The 21,971-nt window shown below is 38.4% G+C and overlaps 1 protein-coding gene across 5 annotated transcripts in view; it reads right to left on the bottom strand.

The window, feature by feature from the left end:
* The window catches only part of NDST2 (N-deacetylase and N-sulfotransferase 2), a 128,054-nt gene that overhangs the window by 84,715 nt on the left and 21,368 nt on the right, over positions 1-21,971 (bottom strand). For 3 of the 5 annotated variants that reach the window (XM_021548891.2, XM_021548854.2, XM_021548864.2), the window contains exon 2: positions 17,355-17,433. The exons of 1 other annotated variant lie outside the window; for it this stretch is intronic. The gene's annotated coding sequence lies outside the window, so the exon portion shown is untranslated. Of the gene's footprint in view, positions 1-4,168; positions 4,431-17,354; positions 17,434-21,971 lie in introns of those variants that run through there. One more of the 5 variants, XM_021548883.2, reaches the window with a different exon arrangement.

The raw sequence follows: 21,971 nt of genomic DNA, 5'->3' as shown, positions 1-21,971 counted from the left end.
GGAATGCTCTAACTGGCAGGTGAGAGCAACACTGAGCTTTCCAGGAGAAGATGACCTTTCACAAAACAGTATCTTTATTATACGTCTAAAGGGGTAGGCAGGAGTTTAAAAAGGCTGGCTAAAGAATGCCCTAGTCCATCAGACAATCATTTTTCATGTGTGTGTCTTGTCCTGTATCTCAAGAATCACTATGGAACTGAAACACTGGTTATGTCCATATAGACTTCTAAACTGTTAACTGGCAACAAACTTGGAACATGTTCAGAGTTTTGACTCCTAGAACAAGACTGAAACACAAGCAGCATTTTCAACAGTTCTCCCTAGTGTGCCCTCCTGTTTCTTAAAACAGCAGCTAATACTAGTTTCAGATATCCCATCCCCTGCTTCTTTCCTACCCTTTTGCCCTACTGACGGAATAACAATCCAGTATCACAGCCAAGGAAGAGCACTGCAGAGCCAACAGAAGATAACCAGACTGGCTGAGAGGGATGTATTGGAGATGAGTGCTACAGCTCTGGAACAAGACTAAAGGAGAGGATTTCACAGGGACAAATCTGAAAGAGCCAGCAACTGGCTGTGAGGCACACACTACACAAATCCATTCAAATGCAAGGGGCATCTCTCATGTTGTACCCGAATTTGACTCCATCTCACAACAGTTTGCTATTACTGGTCTTCAGAGTAAACTGACATCAACACTTAACCAGAAATAAAAGGTTAGAGGAAATAATATTTACATTATAGAGATCAATCCTGCTTCTTGTCGTGCCTTCTGTGCTTTATTTTGTTTTGCAGTTTTTAATTTTTATTTTTGTGTTCCAAATTTGGGTTATGGCCAAGACAACAGGAACTTGAATTGCTATGTGGTATATAAAGTTAATAAAATAAATTAAAAAGTCTCATGTCTGACAAGTAAATGCTCTTAGATCTTGTTAGATAATGCCAGTACCAACACTACATGCCTGATGCTTAGGCACAAAAAAATTAAAATCAGTCTCGAACACTGACCATGGTAGTTTTAAGTATGAGGTATGCCATATGCAACAAAGTGACTTGTACATGGATTACAGGCAAAAGCAAATACATCAGTACCTGAAACTGTCACTTTTTTCCCCAGTCAAAACCTCACAACTATTTAGTAATTATTCAAATGTCCCCTTCCTTGATGAGCACTAATACTGCACATCTGAGTCTTTTAGCTAGCAGCCACGAGGTTTGTGAAGCAACCTCTTGGCCAGGTGAGTTGAAATAATAACCTGTTGTGCTGACCTAGCACCAAAACATGTTTTATCCACCCAGAAATTGTTCTTTTACAAGCAGTGCTCTCAGCAGTATGCTATAAAAGAGTTTAGATACCTGATGATTTAGATTTTATTGTTCTTATTGTGGATATAACCATCAAAATTCCCACTCTCATTCCTTACACTCTTAATATGCTGATTTAATTATATGCCTTTAATTCAGTTTACATTTTACAGGAGCTAACGAGATTCCAGTAAATTACACTTGAGATAAGAGAATGACTTACTGGAGAGCACAATGTCCATTCTTTGCATATGTACCAGCCTATTATAAAGGGCTTAAAAATTCACTCTAACAGAATAGGTAGGAAGTCTTGGCAAAAGCTAAACTAAAATTAATTTTCCAGATTTCAAGGTTGTAAAGGTAACTTGCAGAGTACAAATCAGCGAAGACCAGTCTTTGTAAGCCCATGGACATCACGTAACCCATAGCTTCAGTCTGCTGCTGGATCAGGTTTTTCTCCCCAGCTGCCCTGAGCAAAGCTTTGCCCATACTCACTGACTGGGGCACCAGGCATCAGGGACAGGAGTGGAGCTGAAGCAAATGAGGTCAGTTCCATGCTGCACTGCCTGGGAAAGCAATGGAGGGAAACCAGGCACTAATACTAAGGAAAAGGTGAAATAAAACATCTAGCAGGCAGAGAGAGCTTTAGAGATTGATTGTTCTCCAGCTGCACACATCTAAATAGCAAGGACAAGATAAAAAAATTACAAGCTCTGGCTACCATTAAGATAAGGAATCAAACAACTCCGAATCTAAAAAGAGTGGGACATGAGAATTTTTCCAAGAATAATTTAACCAAAAACCAGATGGAATGAAGCAACGATATGTCCTAATTACAAGTTTATTAAGTTAGTCAAATTCTGCTCAGAGAAAACATAAAAATCAAAACACCCCAATCAAGTAAAGGTTGATCTTGGTGACAGGAAGAGGAATAATTTCAGACAGCAAAGTAAATTTAAATACATCCACACTGAAAACTGGAAGATCTTTTTTCAGAGATTGAATCCTGTCAGTAATACTCAGAAAAAATTTTGACAATCTCTAAAATTATTAGCATAACAATCCTCACAGAGTTCGAGAGAAAGATTTGGGATTTTATCTCATGCAAACCCATAAGCTGCTAGGAGTTTATTTTTTTCATAAAGAAGATAATACTGAATCAAAAAACTGCAGCATGTTAACAGAATAAATGGAAATACACATGTAAGCTTTGATGCTGATGCTGTTGCTGCTCACTCAAAATCACCACATTAAACAGATGCTCACTCTTTCCACATCCCTTACAATGGTAACATGAAGCTGAGTTCCTATCAGGAAGCTAATCCCAAACTACATTATCTGTCCCAGTGGAGTTCCCCCTTTTTTCCTCTCTAACATTTTACCTCAACTCCACCCAATATGTGTGATGTATTTATGGTAGAAAAAAGCTGCTTCTGTGGTGTATTTTTAAAAATCTGTTTTTTTTCTGCAGTAGACTAGCCAACCGGGAAATCAAAGCCCTGCATATTATCATATATTATCTTGTATGACTGAAGGTCACAGGCAGTCAAATCCTCTGTGTGCACATCCCTCTAGGAAATCCCAAGCTCTGGGAACAAAAATACTACTACAATCTCTAGAATAAACTACTTGAACTAGATGGTATATATTCATATGTATTTCATATACATATATTTATTTTGTATGTACTGACATACACACATGCCTTTCTGATGCAGGAGTTAAAAATTCCCTTCTAACACACCAGTGGCCAAACAGCTAACATAAGGCATTTTGGAAGCAGCTTACACAACAGGAAAATCAATTGCACAGGAGGAAAACTCCAGCAGGGAGACAACCATCCAACAACAAACAGGACATAAAGCATCAAATGGAAAGTGAACTCTTGAGGAGCTAAGACAAATGCAAAAGCTTTTGGTGATAGTGGGGAGAGAAGTATTGGTTAGTAACTTTAGGAACACATAGAAGGCGTGAAAATATTTATCAGTGCAAGGTGCTGAAAAGATGTACTGAAACAAAGTCCACAGTCACTTAGCAAACACAGTTGTTCAAAATCACCCAGGACAAACTTTCACATATGATCTCAAAAACATTGAAATGCCACCCATTAAGGTATACCACCAATATTAGGTCTTATGCTGGTACAGTCCTGACACAGAGGTTTTAGCAGAAAACTCACAGAAATATTTCTCTCAACAATGATATGTTTGTGAAAAGCTTATACATGGAAACAATGTCAAAATTTAAAGTCATAACATTTACTTTTACTTACAGATGCAAAATCCACACACCTATTAAACAATGCCAGGCATACATTTCTCCCAAGCCATCACTACTAAGTGATCATCAGTCAAAACAACCTTTTCTTTAAAAAGGACATGCTTAAGCCTTTCAGCATAGGCTAAAAATTTTTCTGATACCCTCTAAAAAAATAGTTAGCTTGTATGAAAAGTAATAAATAACAACAAATGTTTTCTGTATAATTTTACAGAGCCAACATTTTAATTTTTCTGCTTTACAGCTCCATTTCTTGCATATCAACAGTATTCCCAAACTCGTATTTCAATCCTAGGCCTGTCAACATTCACAATTCCACGTAGTTGTTATTAAAAGGTACATTATTCAGAAATCTGTTTTGACACTGCACTACTATGCCATACGCACACAGTCAGTTCATACAGGGACTACTGGACTCCCACGAAACAGAGGCCCCTGCTAACTTCAGCATTACAGCCAGAAAACCACCCAAGTCAGACTGCAGCAAAGAAATTCCACTTGTGGTGTGATGTGGACACAGATAAAGAAATATATACGAGAGGAACAGATTATGCCAGAGCATTTATTGTATTCATTCATTCCTTACCTTTCCCTTTACATTACAGAGGTTACTTCACTCCTGGAAACACAGTCATAAGCAGCAACAGGTTTCACATATGAATTCTTTTTTCCCTGGGTGCTCTGGGGAAGCAAGAACATTCACTCAAGTGAGCATTCATGCCTCAGTCAGCTTCAGGACAAGGCTCTGCACTAAAGCCCTTAAGACCTTCTCACGGCTGCTGATTTCATCCACAAACTGAAAGAGCATCTCAGCAGGACACTGCCAGCCTCCTTTTCAGCTCCCACTCACTGATTGCCAGTCTCTGGCAAGTGAAATGTCAAGAAACAGGCAGGGGCGGTGTTTGGAGAAGGAGGGATAAGAGATTCTCACCATCCATCAACCTCAAAACCTATTCAGTCGACAACCTGAATGGAACAGGCATTTCATTCTCCATGGTAACAAGAGATGGAAGGAGGTTGGGGGAAAAAAAAGAGAGAGTACAGACCCGGGAAAATCTGATGCTGAAGACACAGGGAAACTTGCAAACTTTGCAATTTCTCTTTGCTGTGCAAGTTGCACACAGAAGAGAGAAAAGCCCTTTCCTTGCCTGCACAGTCTGAGACAAGCCGTCCCATGGCCTTGATGAGGGGTCTTTTCTCCAAGCAATGTATTGATGTAGGGGGAGGAAATCTCTTATCCTGCACCAATCCTACCCAGAGGAAAGGCAAATGACTTCTGAACATTGGAAATTCGGAAAAAAATGCAGATTATTGCCGCCCAGAAAAAAAGAACTGTTTGAAAGAGAAAAGATACTGTCATTTTATGTACAGTACTTCTTGTCTACAGATCAAAGCCACTGATGCCGATTCAGTCTGTGTGCCAGCACTGACCACAAACCGAAGTGGAGGATTAACATCACTCTCCTTGTCTGCTTTGCATCTTATGTGGAAGAAAACGTTTGTTACTTCTGTTATGCCAAACAATTTAATGCACAGATAAAACCAAGGAATTTATTTATTCTTTTCTAAGGCATGCAAAAATGAAGCATGGAAGCAGACAAACTTAAAATTCGGGAAGCACCTTTGCCAGCCTCAAGGGATCTCATGGTAAGTCAGTTCTTATTAACATTTCAGGCCTGGCCATCTTCTGAACTTTTTTTCCTGCTATTTTACATTCATAACTTGAGCTGTCACAGCCAGAATGTGCACAACAGGGAAATTACATTTGGATTCATGCACGTTTGTGTTGCAAGCTGGCCCCATGCAGCTACTGAAAAGAGTCTCTGGCTAAAGCACTTATGCAAGATAACCCAACAAAGGACTGAAAAACTCTGCAAATCCTGGCTGCTGCCATCTTATTTTTTCTCAGTTTTGTACACTGATTCTTTCCTGAAAAATATATTTAAATTTCCCTCCCCCATCCAAGCCCACCGCCGCTCAACTTGGAGTTTGCTCTCACTTTTATATTGCATATGGGACATGCTGTTGGTGTGATACTTTTTTAGTAGTTTGTATTATTTTCTATACAGAGAGCTTTTTGTTAAAGGTGACCTGCAAAATTGTTTTGAGTTCTCTCAGTAGTCCTTATGTATAAACAAATATGCCTCAGATCATAGTTTTTTAAAACTATCAATTTTTGTTCATTGTACTTAATTGAATTTTGGATAGGCAGCATTCAATTTTTTACATAGATCTTTACCATTTGTGACATTGCAACACATAAGGCTATACACAATCCTGCCCACTGAATTTCAGCCCTTATTCTCACCAATTATTTCAAAGCCACATGAATACATTCGTGCTTTTGAAAATGACTTTCCTCCACTGAAAAAAATTATTTTCTCCTTTGTCTTCCGTGACTGACCAAAACAGAACCTCAGCAGGAACAATCCTACTTGCTACTTGTTCTCCAACTTATCTTCCCGAGACAGTCTTTTCCTTAGGCAAAGGAGGGCACATTTACCTTTTGAAATGTATTTCAGGTCCATGGCTTAGAACTATTTTCTTTTTTTTCCTGAAGACTTTAGCAAGAAAATGAGAAATGAGACTGCTCCATTCTCTCCCAGCTAAAGCCAACTAAAGTGGGAGTGACACACACCTCAGTTGGAAGATGTCAGCCTTCTACAACTCTACATAAGCAAATAAATGCTGTTGAATGCGTTTGCATGATCAGATGAATTCGGTTCTTTCCAGCTAGTTTTGAAGATACTTCAGAATTCCAAGGAGATATTTCCAGCCCATTTAAAATATATTCTGCTGGTATCTATTAAGATGAGGGTATTTAACACAGAAAGCTTTTTGTGTTCTTTTCATAGAACAAACTCAGTACTTTGTTATTTTGCTTTATTACAGGAGCATAAAAAAGAAAAAATGTATTTTTGCCAATTGCCATAAAAGCAGAATCATCTTCCCTGCACTTGCTGTTCACTGCATTTCACCTTGATTGTCCTAAAGGTTTGAAAGCATTGTTGTTTATCTGGAGCTCAGGGAAAGGGATTTTCTTTCTCTCTAAAGTTGATATTAATGTACTTCAAAGAGTTGCCATCTATTAACATTATCCACTTGTCTTCCTATGATTCAAAAACTATACCCTTAGAAATGAAGAGCTTTCCCAAATCTGTGCTAGCAGCATGCTTAAGGCAAGAAAGAAGATGCTGACAATGTTGCCAATATTCCGAAATGTGACAAAAACCAGTCCAAGAGCATAGGGTCGTACCCACCACAATGCCCACTCTGCGTTCCTTTTCAGCCACCAGACGAGAAATGTTGATGTGTATCACCAACAGCATTCACAGAGACACATATTCTGGAAACAAATCTACTATGAATTGGCTAAAACTAATATCTCAAAAGGCACTCTACCAAGAGGTACTGAAGTGAAGGATGAAGCATGCCCACACAGAATTCAAGGCCTTATCCAGCTTCCAAAACAGAAGAATAAACAGTACAGTACAGCCAGGATTCAAAGGACTGTTCACCACGTGTGCCTGAGTTCTGATCAAATTTGGTGTTCTCCACACAACTCTTGCATTACAAAACTGCCATCCCTACTAACAGCAATTTTCCAGAGAAGTGAACCAGTGGTGAACCTCACTGGGACAGCATTGGCAGCAGCACATCACAGCACCCTGAACTGCACCTGCCCAGGTAACAAATGGTTTCTGGGAATAAAAAATGCTAAAAAACATGATTGGAAAGCACACAAAAATCACCAAGAATATTGGAGAACAGCACTTGGGAAAGCCAAAACATCTTGGTTTAAATTGACAACCATGGCTGAAATATCTCTGAGCTATTCTCAACATAAGTGATTTCAAGGTAGGAGTGAGTACGGACAGAGTACACAGGGCTGACCTGGTGACACAGTGTGCGTGCCATCAGTAAAAGAACATACTGTGCCACTGAATTACTGAATTACCAGACATTTCCCACTGCAGACACACCTCCCCCCAAAACAGGACTGGTGCACTTCATGCATGCCATTTTATCAAAACATATTTCTCTAAAATACAAAATTATACTAATGTTATAATTTCCTATTTTCAAGGAAAATTAACCAAAGATAAGACTTTAACAAAAAGCTCTTCAAAAGAATCAGCATTATTCACCACAGAAGTGAAGACTGAAATTTTAACCTACTTGAGCTTATTTTTTTTATTAGTCAGTGTTTTAAAAACTTTTCATAAAATAGGAGCTCTCCACTATTTTAGAAACAAAAAGAATAAATGCAAAATCCTTCCCATCACAGGAGTTTCATGTTTCATAAGAGACAAAGAGAAAATGATTGCAAGATTCCTAACAATTTGTTTGGCAAATGCCATCTAAACTAGCACACAGTCACCTCAATCTGTTATCCAAGAACTTGCAACAGCAGTAAATGTTAATGACACATAGCAAGGTAAAAGCCATCAGCCAGGGAAAGAACAGCTTTTAGGAAAGCATTAGAGGCTTATATGTCTTGAATTCTAAAATTTTGTATCTGCAGGAAAGGTTTTCAGTATTTCACATGCAAACATTTTCATGCAAATAAATACATTTTCCTCTAAACTAAAAGAGTTTACAAGGGCACAATTAGCAGTTTTCACTGAGTATAAATCAGACAGCTGCCTGTAATTGGAACTACGAGCAAAAGACATGCAAGAGATGCTTTCTTCCTTGCAGATGCTTTCCCAAGATCTAAGGGAAAGTTTTATTTCAATAAATTAATATGATACTATCTAAATCTACTAGGTCTGTGGCTTTATAAGGTACATTTACATGTGAATAGTTAGTTTTGGTTTAGTTTTTTTTCTCCTTTTTGTTCAAAATTTCCTTTTAGATTTCATCTATTTCATATAAGATAAAAACAGCTACAAAGATGCAGCAAGCCAAATTAAGCTTACTGTGATACCTCTGCAAATAAAGCTGTCTTTTAACAAGCAGCAGAGGGGTCAACACCAATGAATCAGTACTAACTGCTACCACTAGCAAGAAAGAAAAACACAACCCCTTCATTCCAAGGGGGACCAGAAGAAGCTGCAAATTTAAACCTGTAAGTTTGAAGAAATTAAATATGAAGAAACTAAATATGCTGCACATGACAGAGGCATGTCTAAATGTCTACTTCTGTCTACATTTCATAATGCTACTAAAATACAAGTGATGACCAACATATGCTTGGGACACAGGACATTACTTAAGACAAAGCACTAAGCAACGCCTTAAAACTCCATCAGAGAAAATAATACAAAAATAGTGTGTTGGGGTTTTTTTTGGGGTAGGGAGCAGTGGGGACATAGAGGTAACACTAACTAACCAATCTTTTTTCTGCTAAATCAACATTTCAACAACTCAAGTATCTATAAATGAACCAGTCTCTTAAAAAAATATTTACATTTGTATCATTCTGAAAATAAGAGGACATTTTTTAGAACAGAGGACACTTTCTTCAGCCTTTCTGCAACAACTAACTGCTCCCATGATTTCTAAACCATTTCCCCGTTTTAAACAGTGATTCCCAGTTGTAAAAAACATGGAAACTTCCCCTTTTTTCTGGTCAATGGAAAACCAGAATCAAACACTTTCAACAAGCTGATCAGAACACTGCAGATAAATATAAAGAAGAACCATGAATTACATATTTTTATGCACACCACTCCCAAGACACCAAAATGATAGATGAACCAGCTGAGGTACTAATGCAGATGTGACCTAAGTAGCCTCAGGCACAGACAACCAACCAACCTGTACAACTCAAAAAACAACACAAACTCTCAGCTGTCAACTTCTCTTCCCCAGTGTAATAAGACGTAACACATATTCAGTTTACAGTATGATGCCGCATTTTGGCTGGAAGGCATAAGAGGTATTAATTTAACAATGTGTTAAATTGGAGCACCTGTGTCTTACTACCAGCTTCTTTGATTTCCCCAGGGCTGGAGGATGTGTCTGCCACCTGGAGATGGGCTGCACAGCCTGACTGATCCTTTCTAAGCTCTTTCTAGAACTGCCTGGGCACAAGGTCCCCAGCCTGACCACAGATCCTAGGCACAGCAATGGGCAGGAGAAGCATGCTTTAATCACAGAATCATTTGGCTGGAAAAGACCTTTAAGATGCAGTCCAACCATCAAGCTGGCACTGTCAGGTACACCTAAATCAAATCAAGTGGTAGACCTGGCAGTCCCTAAGTGCCATATCTACACATCTTTTAGATACCTCCAGGTATGGTATTCAACCAGAATGCTAACCATTGATTCACAGAAAAAAGCCCCTGAATGAAAAATATTTGACATCATTTACAAGCATCTCTCCCATTATCTCCTCTCACTTGTTTGTGCTGATATAAGAACAGCAGGCATATATTCTATGTCAGGCAACTGCTTCAAGTGACTGCACCACAGGAAGAAACATCAACACCAACGTCAAAAGGGAATGTTAGGGAAGCTTGTGTTTCCTACAAATGCTTTGAAAAAAAAACCTCTCTGTTAAAACATGGACTCTAAGCAAATGCCTAAATTCTCTCAAGGTATCTTACTTTTAAATGCAAATAATATTATGTGTAATGAAAGGAAATAAAGCCTTGTTCCCAGAATATAAAACAACTGACTGAATTTATCAAAGGACAAAAGAAGACTGAAGCTCTCACTAACGGCTTTGTGTCTGATTTTTAATACTAAAAGATTCCTGTGCTTAATTTATGAATTTGGAAGGGAGAAATTTTGAAACAAAATATGTAACACATTTTCTCACAGGCATATTGACTTCTACCTTTCCTGTGAAGATAATCTGCACATTTCAGTTTTCTGCATTTCAAGATTTTATCATCTTTTGGAGCAGCAAGAAAGGAGACGTTGCTGAAAACATCTCATATTACCTAGATTGACCTTGTGCTCACTACTTCCCCACACAAATAAATGCCAAAAAAGCAAGCCAAATCTTTCCTCTCTGACCTCCAAGTAAGTACTACTGCTTGAAAAAAATCTACAGTGTTCCCCCCCCCTCAAACCATTCCTCTGTAAAACAGTTCATCTTAAAAATACAGTGCCGTCACCTTCCTTTTTCAGGTTTTTGCCATTGCTGTCACTATGGAAACAATCAGAACATCAGATATGTCAGTAAGAACAATTTATAAAATACAAAAGCACCAAAGGTAGATATTATACCTAAAACCCAATCAAGACAAAATTAGTGTGTTAGCAAGGAAACATGGGCTTTAAAGAGCTTTAAATTTCATATGATTTCCTAGAACAATACTGCAGTGAACTACAGCCAAGGAGAGAGCTGCCAGTGCAGCATCATGCATGAAGTCACACAGCCAAAGGCTGCAACAAACCGCCAGGACAAAGGACTGTAATCAACCCTTTTCCATCCATTTAAAACACAAAAATCCTACAGTAAAGTCTGTATATCCCCAAAACATTACACCAACATAAGAAATATGGCAAGACATACAGATATTTGTTTCTCTGAGACTTAGAAACAAATTAAGGGAGACCCTTTCAGTTTGTTTTGCCTGTATCTCAATAGTGCATTCAGTCATATTCCCCTCTGTTCATCACCTTTGTTCACATCTGCATCAGAAGCAAAGGCAAAGCCAATTACTCACAGCTTCCCAACCAAAGATTTAAAGCAGTTCTTGGAGAAACATCAGTTATAGAGCTTGGCTGGACAACTATTCTGTTGAGTTGCAGTTTCAGCAGTGCAAAAGCAGAGTGCTTATTATTGCTGTAAGATGGGGCTCATCCAAACTTGTACATGCAGAAGATGCAGTCTTCTCCTGCTCCCAAAGCTCAGGACATACTTCACTTTGACATGTTGACTCAATTATAGCACTCAGGAGCCCCAAGAGATCAAACACAGCTTTTTGAGACACCTCCCTCTCTACCACACACACACATTCTCCCTGTGTTAATTTAGAAGCTCACTGCCTTTCACCATCATGCTATTCTCTCATATGTTACACTGATGCACCTACCCGCTTCACATTGCTGCATTTCCTCACCTCTACTGTCTTGGAAAGTAAGCAACGACCATACTTCAAACTCAGCTACTGAAGTTACAACACAGACAACAAAAGCAAGAGGGAGCTCTTTTTATGACAAGATAAAATATTCCAGCTCAAGAAAAAAGAACAAGAAAACATGTCAAACACAAGTTAAGAGTCATAGAGCACTAGGAGAAGAGAGAACAAACATGAAGCTGTAAACTGCTTTTAAAACACTGTGGAGCCAAAAGAATAAATGTGTACTTTTCTTAATAATGACATAGCAAATTGTAAGTTCCAGGTGCCATTTCAGGTTGGAAGACAATTTGCCAACTAGTCAGTGCTGCACAGCTGACCCTGAGACTGCTTGCTGCCTTTAGGACTTGGCTGAAGGACTTCTGCACATTTACTGCCTTTGATGCTACATGCGCATACAGCAAAGTCCTTTACATTCAGAGCCCCTCAAGTGGTTCAAAAAAGGAAACTGTATACAGCATTCTTGTCTTTAAAGCTCTGTTTTTGACTGGCTATCTTGATGACAGATGGAAATTTATCAGATTATTCACTTTTTGACATAGGATGAGCCTCTTACAGGACAAGTCACTTAGGACAGCTGTTCAGGTACTCTGAGATGGAGATAGTCCCTTCCTCGATTGAAACATATGCTTTTGATTCCTAATTTCCAAAACATGAGATTACATGCTTTGTTGAAGATTTCCTCTATTAGACTGCAGAAGTCAGATGGAATGAATTCAGATAGCAGCTGCAAGGGGAGAATGACTGAAGAATTTGGAATTCTTAACTATCAAGAGGGCAAGGAAGAACAAAAGTTATAAATTACATAACTAAGTGAGAAGGTAGAGCAGAGGACAAAGTAAGAGAAATTTAATAAGTCTTTTGTGGCAGATTCCCTTAAACAAAAAGCTTTCAGAAGCAGAGTAAATTTTGATGCAGTTTCCCTGCAGTTAACTATATTAGTTCACAAAAATCAGGAAACTGTAAGACAGTACAGAGGACAATTCAGAGCTGGAGTTTATATTGCTCAAATATTGGACAACAGTACAAGTTTATATCTGTTTTCTATCTTGCTCTTTTTTACCTCTTTTCCATCAATCGTGCATGCCTGAGGCATTCCAAATACCCTGTGCTGGAGTATTCAATTCTTAAAAAAAGTTTGAATCATATTTATCTGGTACTGTGGTACTTCCCATTTGTGTATGTAGATCTCTGCACCAGCTTCTCTTTTATCCCTTTCAAGGCTTTAAAGTGACTAGAAAACACTGCATGTTGAAGTCTGGGTAAAAAACAGTATCCACACAATATTTTCAGTATTATCACCTCCTGTACATTCCTAAGCACAATTTCTAGTACATTTCTAAGACCATAAATAGCTTACTCCAATCAGTCTGATATTAATTATAACATGTCCTCTAGCAAAGACTGCTCTTAGGACTCTGAACAACCACCAAAGTCAGTGCCACAACACCAACATGAAAAAATCCAGGTGATAAACAAAGAACTTTTGTATGTACTGTATGACTTCTGCAGAATTGAGTATGTCACCAAAATCAATAGGGGAGATCATTACAAAATTCCTTGTCCTATACAGGAGCTTTTATTCTTCAGGTATTTAGAAATAAAGCTAAAGACAAAGCAAACTCAGGTAAACTTTTTTTCTGAATAAGAAGTCTGCACCATGATTTAAGGTACTTATTGGTACTTGAGTTTACTACATACTGACTTCCTGGCTGTAAAACATTGATTTTACCTTTTCTAAAATGCATTCATGCAAACAAGTCTTCAGTCAACACATTAAACTCTTGCCCTCCACATGCCTTGAGAATAACTCTGGGCAGGAAAGCTATTTCAGTATTTCCCTGTGATGGTGGATGTAACAAAAAAAAAAAACAAACCCTGTTTTACCAGGCAGTAAAACAAGTACTTTGTAGTAATAGGGAGAAGTACCCTGAAAGGGTCCTTAACCTCACTATGAATACCATGCCCTATAAACTCGATTTGGCAAACCTGTGCTGCATAGAAACAGAGGAGTTTCACTATCTGTGATTCCATTGAAAAAGACCGGATTATTGCTTATAAAAGGGTAGACAACAGAAGCAAATACAGAGCTGGAGAGAAAGCAATCCTGCTTAATGGAAAAATACACGTGAAGTCTGAAATATATGCACATTTAATCTTCTTGGGCTGTTCTTGCTTAGTATAACCAGAAAATAATACCGTACCTATTACCTCTTCCTTTCTTTACTTACTGATTAGTGAACTGAACATCATCATCTTACTCTGGGTTCGTGGAGCTTTCTTATAATAGATTAATGACAACAGAAAAGCCACAAATATTGAATACCAAACATCTGCTATTTTCTTGGACTCGCATGCATTTTCTAACAGCACCCTGAACCAGAAAATACTCTTCATACACATGTCCAAGGTTCACATGCATTATAATCGAGGTACAAGTGTTCAGACTGAACCTGCTTCCAATAGTCTGATACTGTAACAGAGCAACAAGAAGGCAAATAAGCTTCAGAAGACCTATTTATTTTGGAAACTGACAGTGATTCTCAGTCACCTAACAGCTTCAAAGAAAATAAACAAAATTCAAAGGTTCCTACTGATTCTGGAAGAATCAGTGCTGTTCAGTGGCCAGCACTTAATACTGCCCACATTCAAACACAGCTCTATAGAAGTCCAGCAGGCACTCTAGAGGAATCACACACTATCAGAACAACTGTCAATATCAACATGTAAAACCAGGCCCTCACTGTATGTGGTACACTCCAGTTATTTCAAATATCCTTCCATACTACCATAAGATAACCTGCTTGGTAAAAATGTCAAGTGGCAAAAAAAGCAGGATAAAATGTAACTTTTCACTCAGTAAATAAATTAACTCTATGAATGGATTGCATCAATGACATTTATGCCCTTTTTCTTAGGCATAAATAGTTACCCTGCTGAGAAAACAGAACCTCTAAATACAAATTAAGTTTGCCATCTATTCAGAGAAAGAATGAGATGACAATCATGTGGCATATATTTATCACATATTTAATGCAGTTCTGGAAATTGGAGATTGTTGGCATTAAGTACAGTGGAAGAAGCTAGTCAAAATAAAAGAAAACACCTGAAGGCATGACTGTTGGCAAGGAATTATTCCCAAGGAAGAGCTAAGGAAGTAAGGACAGCATTTCTCAGCAATTTTTCAGACCCAACACATATTCAAAGCTACTACTTTGTATACTCTCCCTCCTGCTCTTGCTAGTTCATGGGAAATTTCATCTCTGCCAAACAAAACAAGGGAGACTGAACTGCAGATTCCATTAACTTGAACTCTGGGACAGCAACTCGGCTACTGTGAGTCACTGACAGCTGGGAACAATCCTGCCAGCTTGGGAGTGACCCCAAATTCAGTGCAATATCCATCCTCATACACTCAAATCCACAACAGACAGCACATCTGAAAGGAATCACAAGGATACTACAGCTTAGTGGAGAGGGAGATGTCTGGTTGAAAAAGATTCCTCAGCAGGCAGGGCCTGCTTCAGGCAGTTGCTGATAATACAGCCCTACATGCCCAGAGCTCTCAGCAGAACACAACTCCAAGTTCAAATCTGGTGTTTCCAACATAGAGGTCCAAAACTTGGTCCTGCACCTGAATTTCTGGTGAGAGTGAGGATCTCAAAAGGGATCATAGAAAGTTTCCCAGCAGTAGACCTACGTACTTACAACCACTTCCAAATCATCCGTTCTCTTGGTATGGAAAAGGAAGTGAAAATGCAGTATGCTAATCAAAGATCCCTCTACGGATTCTACATGTATCAAAAAATATATTCAAGCCTTCCTGCCTCACGAATGAAAGCACAAAGAAACAGATACCACCGAACAAGAAGGATGAGCAATCAGCTTCTTTTGATACCTAAAACTACACTGCTAAATCCAGTGATGGATATCTCTGTTTTCATCAGGCTGTCTGACTAAAAAAACTGGCTTGTGCATTACATATTGCTTTTGTAGCTGCACAAAGTCACTGCACATCTACAGTTCAGCCAGTTATATGGATATAGCAGAGGGCAAAGAGTAACTTGTTTAGAAGGGTGATAAAAATGACAAGAGGAAAGAAGCAACTTGATGGAGATTCCTTAAACTACATATTTTATAAAAGCATCACACTGGGAAATAATATTAAGAGAGTTTGTTTGGGATGGGGGAAAGTTTGCCTCTTTTTAAGGAATCCATGTTTTCTAGAGGACAAGCACAAAAACAGATGACTCATCAGTAACTGCCCTTACAGTTTTCAACATTTAAGATTTACTTGCTTTTAGGGCCTTGTCTACAACAGCAAGCTTTAGAAGAAAAAAATCCAAAATGCTATTTCCAACCCAGTTCAGTTGTATCACTAAGTCTCACATGACTTAGCCACTAATGGTAGAAAGACCAAAAATGCTTAGCCTCAAGAGTACCATCGTAATTGCTGAACTCAACCTCTTTAGAAACGATTATTCTCTACAAGCCCCCAGGTACAGAGAATTATTCTTTATGATTATTTAATAAAATTACAATTTCATAACTGTAACTTCTTCCAGGACAGATCCTTACATCTACCTGTCACCTCTTAAACTTATTACTTGCTTGCTTGCTAATCTTTCTTGATATTGTATTCCTTGTGATTGCATCTCACCACTTCCCGACAGAGGAAACATTGCAAGCCAAATGAAATTTTAAATTCAATGGATACTGTCATGTCAAATGTCAGGGACACATTTCTGACACACAGAACTGCTTCTGGAGCTGTATGCAGTAAACTACTGATTTTCATGTCCTTCAGTTAGGAGACTGTAAGAGTCCTTGGTCAGACAGGTTCTTCTCAATGAAATCACAGAGCAAGATAATGACAGAACAAGATCTTGCTTAACCAGTCAGATTTATCTATACACAAAACAAGGAGGAGAATCTTGCCTGCCTTTCATAGTTTCAAAGATACGTCCTGAAATTGGGCTGAGTGTTAATGCAGTCACATGGAAAACAGACTAATACAGACATTACAATACCACATATTTACTTTCACCTACTCTTCTTTAGAGTACTAATAACTTCCTATAAACAAAGTTTTGTTTATTTCCTATAAACTAAGTTTGATGCTCCCCTAGTCACTGCACTTCTACATGCCTGGCACACTCAGTATTTCACTGACTGAAGGGGAAGATTTTGAAAAAACTCCTGATAAGTACTCACAGCAGAGCAATGCCATTAAATTTATTCCCCATCTTATAAACAATCTTGTCAATTTGATAAAAGTCTGTTCAGTTAATGCTCAGATACCTCAGCTACTTTCAGAAGACAGCTGATGTGGTAAACAGAGAATCTTACCAGAAATTCACACAACAACATATGAAACAGGTAGTCATGCATGCCCCTTAGCCATCCCTTCCCATGTAGATTACAGGCTGGGTATTGTATTTGTATCATTTATTTTCAGGGTCTCAGATTTCTCTAGCTCTAAATTCAGATCTATTCAAGAGATGAAACATGCCTTCTTTGATCTCCAGTGCTGTGGAATGCCACACAATTTACACTAAACCAGAGTCTCACAGTGTTTTGATGGCTGACACTCACAATTTTATGAGCTGGTAGATTAGACTTTCTCCACTGCAAACCTACATACAGCTTAAAGTGACAGGTTTGGCAAGTCTGGATTTATCAGTTCCTCTGAACATAAACCTGCATCAAAGAGCATGGAAGTTAAGCACTCACCTTTTCAGCAGTGCCTTTGTTCAGAAGCCAACACACAGAGCAAAGTCAACAATGCCTGGCTTACAAGCACACCCTCCAGCTGGGAAAAAAAAAACCCAGAATGGGTCTAGATTAGAGATACACAGGAAAGAAAGATCAAAGAGTACTTTATTTTATACACATATGAAGAGCATTGCACACGGGCTGTGTAACCAACACTTTGTTCTAAATAGAAAATATTCAACAACACAGTGCACACACTATTGTGGCTCCCTAAAAACATGTCAAGTGAAAGAAAATGCAGTATTTCTCAATCACAGAAACCGACCCCCAGTATATAGAAGGAAAAGCAGGAAGAGAAAAAACAGACTAAGAACCCCTTGGTTTGTTTTAAGAGTTAACAGTCCACCTGTAACTGCCAGAGAACTTGGCCTTAAATTTCACGTAACTACATTTCTTCATAATGAGAAACTTAAAACATGCCTCCATAGGAAGTCCTCAACACAGGAGCTCAAACAGCAACTGAAATTCTTGTGCAGACTGCTTAACAGCAGAATCATAGAATATTCTGAGCTGGAAGAGATCCACAGGGATGGCTGAGTCTGGCTCTTAAGGGAATGGCCCGTAGAAGGATCAAACCCACAGCCTTGGTGTGATTAGCACCAACTGAGCTGATCTTGGGGATATGTAGAGACCATGTATAGAAATTAAACAGAGCAATTTAAATTGCTGTCTCATAGTTGTGTTTGAAAACAAAGATACAACATTTTTTGCTTTGCAAAGGGACATCCCCAGACTAAATTCTTTAAATATTCTCCTCAAATTAATTCCAGGGCTGCCTTCCAGCCTACAGGAATCACCCAGTAAATGCCAAGCACAGGCAAGTCCTTTCTCCCACAAGTTGTGGTCTGGGGCAACAGCTCCATGTGATGACTCCTCATTGTCCATTTCCACCACATCAGAGCCCAGGAGGCACCTGGCACCTACCCAGAGAAGTTACTGAGGGAAGCAGTGAACCTGAGTACATTATACTGTTAACCCTATGGCACCAGCCAAACAGAGGGCTGCTCCCTATCCAATCAAAGGCAGTCAAACTGACTTTCCAAGTGGAATTTTAAGATGCATTTACTTCATTAATGAAAAATTCTCTGCTGCCTTCCTCTACATTAAAAATGTTTCAGTCCTGTTCATACGATCCCATCATGTGCAGGTGACCACACATAATACAAACAGCAATTCACAGTCTGGGAGCTCCCTTAATCTTCCCCCACTAGATGCAAACAGGAACAAACCAGTGCAACTAGACCTCTATATCTGGTATTAGTTTATCTACAGCTACAGCTTTTAAGCAGAATGTAGCAATACACCATTCTTAAAAAATCAGTCCTGAAACTTACTTACCTTTCTTTTCCCCTTATACCTTTTCATACTGTTTATCCAACTGTTCCTTTTTAAAACACTTTTTTCCTGAATAAAGACAGTACCTAAGACTGGTATGCAATAATGTATTTGAATCGGCAGGAAGCATTAGGGAGGCAATATTAGAGAGTTAAGAGAGTCTGCCAACTTCTCCTAATACCTCAAAAGCAAACATAAATTAAATGGGTAAAAGATTTCCAAATTATTTAATATATTTTCATTAGAAAATTGAGTCTTTGATGTTAGATTATTTCCTATTTCTATCAGTCTTCTGTATTATATATTTGTTTTTATATATTTGTTCTTCCAGTCTTTCCTTTGGGCAGACTATTCCATACTTCAATATATTTTATAACCTCATTCCCTTGTTTCTAATTACACTCCTTCTCACTTTACTCATTTAATTAGTTTCTCTATCTTTCAAGTATGCACCTTTCAAATATTTGTAGACTCTTATCACATCTCTCAACTACACTTCTAATTATCATATAGCCCAAAAAGGCATGTGTGGCCTGTGGGTCCCTTGGTCTCTACTCCTTTGCCATTTGTCCCTCCAATCTCTTCAGTTCATTTATATCTATCTGAAAACAAGAAGTTTGGGCCTGGTACAATTTGCAAGTTAACTCTCTCAGTTCAAGAAGGAACTTCTCTTTAATTTTCGTAACTCAAAACTGTATTAATTTACCACTTGCTACCATGACACATCTGTAAACTGATTTATCTGCTACGCAGCTATTCACTCCAAATGTTTCTGGTGCTTGAAAAACTAGTGGTTTTCCAGTTTCACTCCTTCCCTGAAGCACACACAAACACATTTCTTGTTAAATCTTTTTGACTGAATTCTTCCCAGTGCCTCCCCACAAGTGGGAAGTACTTTATTTTGATATTCTCAAATTATTTCTACTATCTCTAGTTCCTCTGTTAGGGTCTTCATAGCTAATTCACTTCTAACATCTGGCACCTTAAAAGTTTAGAAAGACCCCGGCCTCTAATGAAGGTATAAAACCATACATTTTTCAGTAAGATGCAACAATACAAGGACTCCATATGGCTAGAGTATTTTTCAGCACTACCACTTCTACATTTCTGTGACTTCCTGTTGAGAATTTTCTACTCTCGGCCTAAATTATCTAATGCAAAAGACCAAAACACAATCTGATGTCTCTTAAGCTGGTTACAAGACACAGTTATGCCAGCAGAGCTGTTAGAAGGCAGCAGCTGTCTCCCTTTCTTTACCCACACATTAACCAGCTGAATGTTGCCTTTGTCGTGTCACCACTGCCCTGTGGTGAGCCAGGTTATTTTTCTATTTTAGATTCAGTGCATTGTGCATCTGCACAAAACTTGTAATGGCACTCTGCACAGATTACACAGGAACAGGAGAGTGGGACTGTGTGAGAACTTACACCATGGAAAATGTCCAACAGGTCCTGTACCGAGTTCCCACTTGTGAGCATCACCTCAGCATCAGAATGTAAGCCTGACATCCTGGAAGTCTGCAAAAACCCAAAGACTTCTCAGAAAGATTAGGAGAATCCTTAAGACCACGTGAACAAACACAGACAATTTCTGCATAGTTGAGGGGACAAGATGAATTGAACACAAGGTAGATCTGTTAAGGAGTTGAATTCTTTCAAGGATTAGGAAAAAAACTTGATGGAGCAAAGGAATACAAAAACACATTGTTTATTGGAACTTTCTCAAAAGATTTGGTCAAGTCCTTCACAAAGGGCTTCTCAAATCAGTGTGCAGGCAAGAAGAACAAAGTACTGTCACAAGCAGGAAACTGGCAAAAAGAAACAAAACAAGAATCACTGATCAGTTTTGACCATGGAAGAAGGGTATTTGTGGAGTTCTCAAAGATCAGTGCCTATTTTTTTCAGGTTGTTATTAAATAATTGCAAAAGAAAGCAAAAACAAATAACATGTCCTCTGGACACAACCTTGAGTGAGGCAGCTTGAATACACAGAATAATGTGTATTATTTAAGGAAATTCTAACAGAGGGAACTCTTGGGCAGTCTGGGACCATAGCAACAAAGAAAATGAGAAAGAAATAAACACCAGAAAGAGAGGTTTTTAATTATGAGCTATAAATTTCCTGCTGTTACCCTCTAAGAAAGTGAAAACAGTCATGTGATCATGTAAAAAAAGTAAAAAATATGTTTAGGAAAAAAACCCCTGTTATATATATTAGTATTTTCTAGCATACACTTTCTAAACCTATACCCTCACCTTTAATGTATTAAAGTCCAGCTTGACTAAAGCAATATTTAGCAGAATGAATTTTCTTGAGGATTTTTCTATGAAAATGATCAGGGCAAAGAATACACCTAAAATTGAAGGGAAACTCCATAGAAACCATTTCAGTACTCTTGAAATCACAACAGGCCTAGAATCAGAGACATTTCCACATTTGCCTGTTATCTCTGCTAATATCCTCCAGGACAGAGTATGCCTGGTTTCTAGGCAATCCAGTCTACTGCTCAACTGCTGGCACTGTAGGAAAGCTTTTCCTGAATTCTAATTGTACAATTTACACCCTTGACTTCTGGGCTGTGTGAACATAGGAGAGAATTTTTTTTTTCTCTTTGCAGCACACTTTAAAATTTTTACATTATTGTAACTCTTCCAGCCTGAAAAATTCTGAGTGTTCCATTCTTTCCTGGTAGGTCATGGTTTTTTTGCTATTGCTTTCTCCTGAGCTACTTTCAGCTGGCCCTCATCTTTCCTCAAATATGGTGTGCAAAAATATCTGCAGCAGTCCATTGTTCCAGAACACAGTAAAGAGAAAGACTACAACAGTCCTACATGATCCGAGTTCAGACTGGAGCAATCCAGGTCAGTTTCCTCCACTGATCAATTTTCCATAATACAAAAAATAAAGATTCTATCACTTCCTCCAAAACAACAGATTAGGTACTAAGAACAAAACACTGAACTACACATATCACTTCTATGACTGGATACAGAATTCTCTTCTCCTTTTTTATTTCTCATCAGTGCATTCTATGCCTCAAAGTAAGCCAGAAAGGAGACTGACTGTTAAAATAAAACAACAATGATATCAAAGACACAAACTAATGAAATGTCAGCAATCTTTCTGTAATGTATTTGTCTATGGATATATGACACCTGAAAGCCATCACACAGTAATTATGACTTCAAAATGTCACCTACTGTAAAAAACAGAAAACAGCATTTTGTGACCAAATTGTTG

This window comes from Lonchura striata, chromosome 7 (genome assembly GCF_046129695.1).
Source record: "Lonchura striata isolate bLonStr1 chromosome 7, bLonStr1.mat, whole genome shotgun sequence".
Classification (NCBI taxonomy): domain Eukaryota; kingdom Metazoa; phylum Chordata; class Aves; order Passeriformes; family Estrildidae; genus Lonchura; species Lonchura striata.
Note: the sequence above shows the minus strand (reverse complement) of the source record. Positions and strands in the feature narration are given on the sequence as shown.